The sequence below is a fragment of the Cupressus sempervirens genome, chromosome 5 (genome assembly GCF_028749045.1).
Source record: "Cupressus sempervirens isolate cs-2001-9-10 chromosome 5, ASM2874904v1, whole genome shotgun sequence".
In the NCBI taxonomy this organism is placed as follows: Eukaryota; Viridiplantae; Streptophyta; class Pinopsida; order Cupressales; family Cupressaceae; genus Cupressus; species Cupressus sempervirens.
The window spans coordinates 637,408,395-637,418,280 of record NC_143122.1 but is presented as its reverse complement, the minus strand read 5'-3'; the positions used below and the strand labels follow the sequence as shown (position 1 = coordinate 637,418,280).

The window sequence follows — 9,886 nt, the reverse complement described above, 5'->3', positions numbered from 1 at the left end:
ATAGGAAATATATTTCTAATAGTAATCCTATTTATGGCCCTAGAATTAGTGCACATTCTCCACCCTTTTAGGAGCCAATACAACCAGTACTGCACATGGCCTGATGCTTGTGCTAGTCAAGCCTTGGTCCAAATTTTCCTAGCAATCTTCTTGAGGTGATTAGGTGTCAATTTGTAGGCAGCCTTGTTAGTTAAAGATGCTCCTGGTATAAATTCTATTTGATGACTTACTGCTCTTTGAGGTGGTAGAGTGGCAGGTGTCCCATCACATAAGATATCCTTGTACTGATCCAACACTTGTTTGACCTCCTCTAGCACAGTAGCATGTTGAGAGGCCAATCCTTCTTTAGGTTTAACTATGATAGCAAACCCCATTTCCTTGTCTTGTTTGAGTTCATTCAAGAACTCCTTCCCACTCATCAACAACACATTGGATTCTATTGCCTTGTCAAATTCTTCTTCCACCAATGACTACAACTTGTAAGTAACCCTATCCTTCTTGAAAGAGTACATGTTCTTCTTGCCATGATACACTGCATCCCTGTCATACTGCCATGCTCTGCCTAGTACCAAATGACATGCATCCATTGGTACCACATCACACAAGACTTTGCCTTGGTACCTCCCTATCATGAATTCCACCCATGCTTGTTCAGTAACCAACACATTTTGCCCCTTATTCAACCAAGTCACCCTATATGGGTTGGTATTTGGCAACTTGTCTAGTTTGAGTTTGATCACTGCCTCTTCTAAGATGATGTTATCAGTAGACCCCAAGTCTATTATAACCTTACACACCTTCCCAAGTATCTTACACTTCACTCTAACCAGAGGCCTTCTCTGTTTTGGTTCCCCTTTACTAGGTTCTTTGATCAACACCCTTTTGAAAATTAACTTTTCTCCACTCTCAGAGTCAAGATTAACCTCTTATCGCTTAACATTACCAAATTTCTCTTACACATAGGCTATCTTTTTCTCACCTTGTGATGAAGAAGCTTTTCCAAGGCATTTATAGGCAAGGTGACCTAATTGTCCACAACTGTAACACTTCATATTAGAGAAATGAGATCCTCTTCCAAAGCTACCAAACCTACCTCTCCTACTAGTGCTAGAGCCTCTACCTCTATTGTAGTTTCCTCTTCCACCCGATTCGGTACTTTTCTCATCTTGGAATCCCCTGGATTCTTGTTCTCCATACTTCTTCCTCCATAGCCACCTCTATGTCCTTTGTAGTCTCTGCCCCTCCCTCTTCCTTTGGATGCTGAATTTTACTTCTTCTTGCTCTTTTTCTCTACCTTGAGTACCAATTGATAGCACTTATGGACTATGGTGGGTGTCCACAAGATGATTTCTTCTTAGGCACTCCACCTTATTCCTCCCAAATATCTAGCCACTCTAATGCTGTCATCTTCTTGTACCTTAATCATAGGCATAACTTTTGAAACTCCTCTACCCTTTCAAACACATCCATTCTCCCTCGGTGTTCAACTCCACTCTTCTTGATTCCATGTGTCTCCTTGACCAGGTGAGCATTCAAGCCTTCTAAACTTGTTCCATCCAAGGTTTTTAGGGTTTCCTTGGTGTTCATATGCTCCCTTTCATTATTTATCTCTTCAATTTGTTTATTAGGCATTGTAGCCTTTTAGCCCCTAATTAGGCATCCTATTAAGGTAACAAGACTTTAACTCCCAAAAATCTCTTAACAAACCCCCAAACTAACTTAGGATGTGGACACCCTTTTTGGAAACCTTCAAGATTTTTCTAGTCTAGGCTTCTCAACTCATTTGTACAACCCTACACCAAGTTACCCCTATTTTTAAGGGTTTTAAGGGTTTGCAGCAGCCAGTATGTCTCTAGGGGTTTAATCTGACCAAGTGGATTCATTCTCTGCCCAAATTCAATCTTAGGAACCTTCACCCTATGGACTATCCAATTTACCCACTAATTAGCAGAAATCAATTTATCTTCTTCATCCTTTTGCTCTTGCAAACACCAAGTTACCTTGTCGAGCACACCAAGGCTCACCTAAGGCTTGATGGTAAAATTAGCTATCCAACTCCCACAAAGCCAAAAATGTATATTTACAACATATATACAATTCTCTACTTGATTCTAAGTGGCAATGCGATTTCAACCATTGGAAATCAAGTTAGAGTCATGTTTCTACAAACAACTCTGTACAGACCAACAAACTGGCCAAAAACAAGAACAATTTCTAATTAATATGAAAACAAACTAGATTGCAAAAAAAAGAATGGATTCAGGAAGGGAAAAACATGAATTAACTATCCACACAATAAAAATCACTAGTTCAATCCATTAAAGCTTGTAAGAACAACTCTTCAGTTGTATTATGGTAAAAATGCTTAGAAATTGCTCCAGGATCCCTTATGCCTCCGTACAATATGAATGCCAACCCCTATTTTGGGTGTGGCATGGCCTTGTATAAGCCTACTGCACATGTGGTAGTTGAGAAAACCACCCAAATAACTCCCTAAAGTGATGTTGCAATGTTGTCATGACAACTTTGCAAAATTGAAAAGTTGTCATGAACAACTTTTCTTCTTTTGCCTTCTATTCCATTCTAGGACCTCAATAGTGTCGAGTTTGGTCCCTTAGGACTAAGAAAGGACATTTTACATAATTCCACCCATTTTTTCTCTTGGTCAACCCCTTTGACCAATTTTGTACTCCTAAGCAACTTTTTCTCAATTAGGTTCTAATTGAATCCAATTATCTCAAACAACTTGACAACCCTTGGCAACCCCTCCTAACCTATTCATCTACACTCTATGGACTTGACTAAGTCCTTGTTCTCCAATTGTTTGGCTAAGACCACTTACAAGCCAAAATTTGTTAGGAAAAAGCCAACTCCCTAGGTGCTCTTGCACCAGCTAACATGGTAAGAGACCCAATTGTCGCTCGGGTGTCTAATGACAATGAGGGTTTCATGATAGATATCCCCCAATTATCTCTATTAAAAGCCCCCAAAAAATGATAACATATGTACTAATAGCCAATAACACGTACTAATAGCCAATCAAACATGTACTAATAGTTCAACATCTTTTAGCTTTCTTGGTTGCTGATTGGTCCATTCATGCCAAAAGTTTTTTTTTTTTTTTAGTCAGCGGCTATTGGGGGGTGAACAAAACTAGTATCGGGTGACTGCTTTAAAATGACATTTTTCGACCACTTCACCCTCCACGATCTCTAAAGAGAGTTTGTTAATGCCCAAACATTGAAACCTTAGCTTTAAGCTCTTGAGTTTAGAGAGTTACATTGAAAAAATCAACATAATTCAACTTACATTTTAGGAGATCTAAAAGCGTGAAGTTAGCGGAATGACTAATGATCTCTTCCCCTATATGATGTAAAATTGAGATTGGAAGGCTAAAAAACAATTTCCAAATTCTCTTAAAACACAGAAAAAGCTATAACAAAAGTCCGCCTGCTGATTCAAACACTGTTTCCTGGCCAGCTTCGTGACGCTTTGGTTTCAGTGAATGCATTCACTAGCTAGATGCAATATTTTAGCTGCAGACAACCCATTTTGAATGCGAGCTATCTTCAGCCGCTTACATGCCTTCCATCAATGGCATGGCATTACAAGAACGTTCCAGGGTTTTAAGGCATTTTAACAAAAGTTTCATCTCCACTAATCAAAACCCTATATTAAAAGCGCAAGTGGGTGCGAACGAAACATCATTTTTGATGGATCATGATTCCTGCGCTTCTTTTTTGCAGGAGTGTGCCAATAGCAGAAGTCTTGCAGAAGGCAAGCAACTCCATGCCCGGATGCTTGTAACAGGTACGAAACAATCTTACATGTTAGCTACCAAGCTAGTTAACTTATATGCCATTTGGGGATGTTTCAGGGAGGCTCACATAGCTTTTCAGAGTATACCAAAGCTAAATCCTTACTCTTGCAATGCAATGATTAGAGGATATGTCAAGCACGGATTTTTTCACGAAGCTTTTGAGCTGTTCCAACAAATGGAAAAGGAGGGTGTACCTGCTGACAATTTTACGTTCCCTTTTGTTCTGAAGGCCTGCACGGAACTTTCGAATTTGAAGCTGGGAATCGAGGTACATAATGCTATAATTAGGTCTGGCTTTGCTTGTAATGTCTTTGTTACAAATACTCTTATAGACATGTACGGCAAATGTGGCGATATTGAGGATGCGCGTCAAGTGTTTGACAAAATGTCTCACAGAGATGTGGTTGCCTGGACTAGTATGATTACAGGTTATGAGCTGCGGCAGCTGATGAATGAAGCGCTGAACCTCTTTCGCCAAATGCAGGTGGAAGGTGTTGAACCCAATTCGTTAACTGCAACAACAATTCTGCCAGTTTGTGGCCAATTAAGATTTCTACAATGCGGTAAAGAGATTCATTGTTATTTGCTGAAGAAGGGATTTGAGGAGGATGTCTTTGCCGGGAGTGCTCTTGTGGGCATGTATGCTAAATGCGGGAATGTACACGATGCACGTTACGTGTTTGACAAAATGCCTATAAGAAATGTGGTTTCGTGGAATGGGATGATTTCAGGTTATGCCCACAATGAGTATTCCAATGAAGCTGTGGAACTCTTTAGTGTAATGCAACTTTCAGGAATTAAACTCAATTCAATCGCTATCATTAGCGTTCTTCCAGCCTTTGCCCGTTTAGGTTTCCTGAAGCAGGGCAAGGAAATACACTGTTGTATTTTAAAAAATGCATTTGAATATGATGTTTTTGCTTCCAATGGTCTAATAGACATGTATGCTAAATGTGGAACTTTAAACTTTGCGAGGCATTTATTTGACAAAATACCTGATAGAGATGTTGGATCTTGGACCGCAATGATTGCAGGCTATGGAATGCATGGTCATGGTGAAGAGGCACTCAAACTCTATAATCAAATGCAACATTCAGGGATAACCCCAAATGAGATTACCTTCACTGCTATTTTAACTGCCTGCAGCCATGCGGGGCTTGTATATGAAGGTCGGAAGTTATTTAATTCTATCACTCAGCAGTATCCTAGTATGCTCCACGAGAAGCACTGTGCATGTATGGTTGATCTTCTCGGTCGTGCAGGGCTCTTAGATGAAGCATGGGATTTTGTTAAAAACATGCCTCAAAAACCTGGAAAGAATGTATGGGGAACCTTGCTTGCTGCATGCAGAACAAATAACAACATAAGTTTAGGACAATATGTAGCAGAAAAATTCCTTGAGTTGGAGCCGGATAATGTAGGTTTTTATGTATTGCTGTCAAACATGTATGCTGAAGCTGGCAGATGGGAAGACGCAGAAAATGTAAGAGCAATTATGAAACAGAAGGGATTGAAAAAGAGCCCCGGATGCAGCTGGATTGAGATGGGTAATAAAGTCCACACTTTTCAAGTAGAAGACAAATCACATCCCCAATCAGCAGAGATCTATGCAATGTTGGAAAAGTTGTCTCGGCAGATGAAGGCAGCTGGTTTTGTTCCGGACACTAGCTTTGTATTTCACAATGTGAATGAGGAAGAGAAGGAATACATCTTATGTGGGCATAGTGAGAAACTGGCCATTGCTTTTGGGCTATTAAACACATTGCCTGGAACACCAATCCGTGTCAATAAGAATCTTCGTGTTTGTGGTGATTGTCATGCTGCGACTAAGTTTATCTCCAAGCTTGTCAATCGCGAAATTGTTGTTAGGGATTCATACCGTTTCCATCATTTTAGAGATGGGAACTGCTCTTGTAGGGATTATTGGTGATGATCGAAGAACTTATTAAACTTTTGTGCATGATGATATAGTTGCGGGCTACAGAATTAGGTCGCATAGAACAAGATCAAAACATCACTCATCTAATTTTTAATGAAACAATATCTTTGGGGATGAAATGAGAAGATGCTAATCGCTCAGATATTCTCGTAGCTGGAAATATTGCAGAGATCTACTCGATGCTAGGAATGTGCTTCTACTTAACAAGTGTTGTTATTCTCCTTTTGAAGCAGAGGTAGAAAAACAGGGAATTGTATTATACATTGGATAAAGAAATCTAAGCAACTTGCTGCAGAGTACAGAAATTTGGTGAAAAGCATGAGTTGCTCATGATCACTTCTGTATGAGAGCTTGCAAGATTTTGTCCACTGTTACAGCTTAGACATGTAATACCAGTCTCTTTAGAGGACATCCTGCCAACACATTATTACAATAGCATGGTCAAGAAATTTTGTACCAGTTTTGAAGAAAAATACTCAGAGAACAATATAGGAAGAAAGATGAGCACTCTGTATTAGTTTGCACTTCAATCTTTTCCTTTCATCTGTATGACTTATCCGATTCTATCCTATTCTCAAAGCTTCTTAACAACAATTATTTCTTAGCATGGTATAGTTCACTGATCAATGCTATGTAGAGTATTGATATGCTAGATGAACCATAAGAAGCTTCATGCTTGCGAACATCCTTCAATAAATAACTAAATCATAAAATATATGACAAACCTCGCTTTGACTATGACTTCTTTCGTTTCTGTCAAGGGTATATATGTAACAAAGCTTATCTTCAGGATAAACTGCAGTAAGAAAGCTTATCTTTAGGGGAACAAAGCTTATCTTGAAAGTAAACTGCATATTGTTTTATCATTGAAGAGATTAATTAAAAAACATTAGTAGGCAATATTTTTTTACAGCAAGTCAAATCGTGATATTGTTTTCTATCATGTAAACCAGGTTTTGGAGGGCCCTAAAACCCAGTACAAGATCTAAAGATTTATGCCATTAAGCCCATAAGGTGAGACCAAATTAAATAGAACAGGGCCAGCAACGAGACAAGAAGCCGGCCAAAGAGAGGGGATGCTGAAACCTTGAACAAAGAGAGCCAGTAGAGTAGCAACAGCTAAAAAGCATAGATCATACAAAGACCTAGCTGTAACTGACACCCCACAAAATGACACAACTGGTGGTCATAAAGATAAAACAATCATGCAACAGACCACCCTATAAGGAAAAACAAATAAAAGAGTTCAGATTTTGGATCTAAGGGCCTTGTCAAAAGGAGAGGGAATCTTAGAATGTTTCTCTTTAATTGTAATACATCCTTCTTCAACCTTGGCCGCAACAGCATGTGAAGCCGATGAATCCATAGAACTATTAGCCCTAGCAGGGATAGGCTTACCCGAAGAAGCAGAGCCAGCACCAACAGAGAGAGGCTCGCCGTAAGAAGCAGAACTGCACCATTAGATAGAACATTAGCAGCAGCCAAAGCATTAGTACCTTTGGTGCTTTCAGCCAGGGCACAAACCCGACACCACTAGGGGTACGACATCACCCGTAGTAGCTGGAAAGCAGGTGCCATAGGAGCAAGAGGTGACATAGAGACAACAGTAGCAATAGAATCAGCTGAGTTACTATTAGCAGGAGCATCAGTCACACCTACATTTACCAGAGTAATAGCAACAACCAAAGAGGCAGAACCCATAGAAGAATCATAATGAGACACACCAATCTGGGATGAAACTAGAGCATTCACATCCAAATGAGGGTGGTCCTTTCGAACAATGTAATAATCATCAGAAGAACCCTTCCACCATGAGGAAGCTTTTTTGGCTTTGTTTTCGTTAATCTGCAATTAGCTGCAACATGCCCAATCTTGAAACACTTGCTACATCAAAATGGGAAGCCCTCATAGTCCAAAGGTTGAATCCAAGTGCCCTTTGGAGACTTCAGCTCAATCTCAGCTGGAAGGCCATTAGAGGCATCCATGTCAGCAAGAATACGCGCAAAGGTTGAGTGCATCATATCAGATGAATCCTCATCAACCATCAAAAAAATCACCAAGGGCATCTTCAATTTCTTCCAAAACCGGATCCATCCAAGGACAAAGTGGGAGGTACGGGAGACGAACCCAAATAGAAACCTTGCAAAAGGTTTCACAAGAAGGGTTGAAGTCCACATGACAAGGCTTTATCATCAAAGGGAAGCGATTCTCCAGGGTGAAAAAAATGCTTGCAAAGAACAATCTGTCTATCTGAAGCCTTCTCAAACTTGGTAGCAAAAAAACCCTTGGCTAAAGGGAAAACATGTGGCGTATCTGAAACAAGAGGCTTCCAGTGAGCAGAAATCCACTTGTGAAGTTGGGGAAGAGAGGGCCAAAAACCCCTAAATCTGCAAATGATAGCCTTTGCAAACAAGTCATAAGCCATGGTGTTGATCTCATCGACTGTTTTCACATTCAGATCAGCACCGGCAGGACAACAGATAGGAAAAGGTTCTGTCACTGTCCGACCATTACTAGCAGTAGCCATCGCAGCATAAGAAGATTCATTAGAGGAGCCAACGGTAATAGAACTACCCTTAACCACAGGGGCCACAGACGAAGCAGCCACATCCCAGTTCTACAGAACATCAAGGGCTGAAAACCTAGGTGCAGCCTCATCAGCATGCAGAGGCTTTCTGTTGGAAAAAGGAGGAAGAAGCTTGTCTTTCCCAACTGCGATAGAAGCAGAGCGAATAGAAAAGACAACACCGCCTGAAGCCAAACCAGCACAAAGAAGAGCAGTGAGCACAGAACTCACGTGCCCAACAAGGAAAGAGGAGGTGGACCATACAACAACGACCAGTGGGGAACCCTCGGTGGGTGGAGTCCAAGCACTCCCAGGACCACCATCAACAACAACATAGGGAGAAATCAGGCGGGAGAGAGCATCCAGCAGCGCCATTCAAAAAATTGTCAAATCGTGATATTGTTATAGAGAACTGTGTAGTTTTTTTGAGTCAAACTTATTGATCTATGTTTCAGTATTCAATTGTATAATTTTTTGAGTGAAACTCATTGAGTTTGACTAAAAAAACTACACAATTGAATTTTGATAACAAAGTTACAAAATACACTCAAGTAAATATTTATTTCTAACATGTAAAGAATCAAAAATAGCCAACGCTTGCAATCAATTCTAAAAGTATGTTTTTATGCTCATCACTTGTATATGATATTTTGAACTATTTTTAAATTTTGCCTCTTTAGTGAATTATTATTTAGTTTGTTAAACATATTGAGATGTTGTTGGCATTGTTACCATTGGTGTCAAAACCTTCATATATCAACTGCTTGGCAGTATTGATTGGTGGTTGGTAGTCTTAGTGGTATACTTGTTGGCTGTGGATAAGGTATCAAAAGTTTCAGTTATAAACAATAATAGGTTTAGTATGTACAATTTCGGTGCTTTATGGCATGTGTACTTCATTTTACTCTTGTATTACATATCTTAGTAAACTTATATACTTTTGGTAATCTGTCATGCCCAAAATTTGGACCAAAACACACCAATTTTTTTGTTCAAAAATGGTTAAACTAGGTTAGCTGATCGCATATCTAAATTGAGTTGCAACTACATTGATAATTGATAGAATGTTTACATTGTACAAGTTGATAGTTCAAGTTGGATGTTTAAGAGAATCTTGTTTGGTTTTCCGTTTTCTATTGTTGAAATTCACAAACTACATGTTTATGTTCGATGTCCTAGGTTTTCAAAATCGTTTTCCAGTTTCTAGTTGTCTAAAATCAGGTTTACGTTTTAATTCACCAGATGATCACTTATAGAGTCTAGTGTTTATAAGAATGTTATTATAATATTAAAATAATATAGGTTATAATGAAGCTTATTATCCAAAACCAATTTGTTATCATCATTATAATAATCAAATCTTATTTTAATTCTTTACCATTATTTATCATCACTATGATATCCCAATTATAATTATATTTTCTAAATCCATTAATCATCATTCTAAAATTTACTAAATAAATTATTAATTAATATATAAAATGTTATATATTAATTGTTGCATTAAATAATATATATTATAATATATTAAACAACATGTATTGTAAAATACAATAAACAA

At 38.8% G+C, this 9,886-nt stretch overlaps 1 pseudogene across 1 annotated transcript; it reads left to right on the top strand.

Annotated features, from left to right (window-relative positions):
• Nucleotides 1-3,298: 3,298 nt before the first annotated feature.
• LOC149557519 (pentatricopeptide repeat-containing protein At3g12770 pseudogene) lies at nucleotides 3,299-6,308 on the top strand (annotated as a pseudogene). Its single transcript, XR_016364888.1, has one exon. The product of XR_016364888.1 is annotated as a pentatricopeptide repeat-containing protein At3g12770 pseudogene (transcript).
• The last annotated feature ends 3,578 nt before the right edge of the window (nucleotides 6,309-9,886 follow it).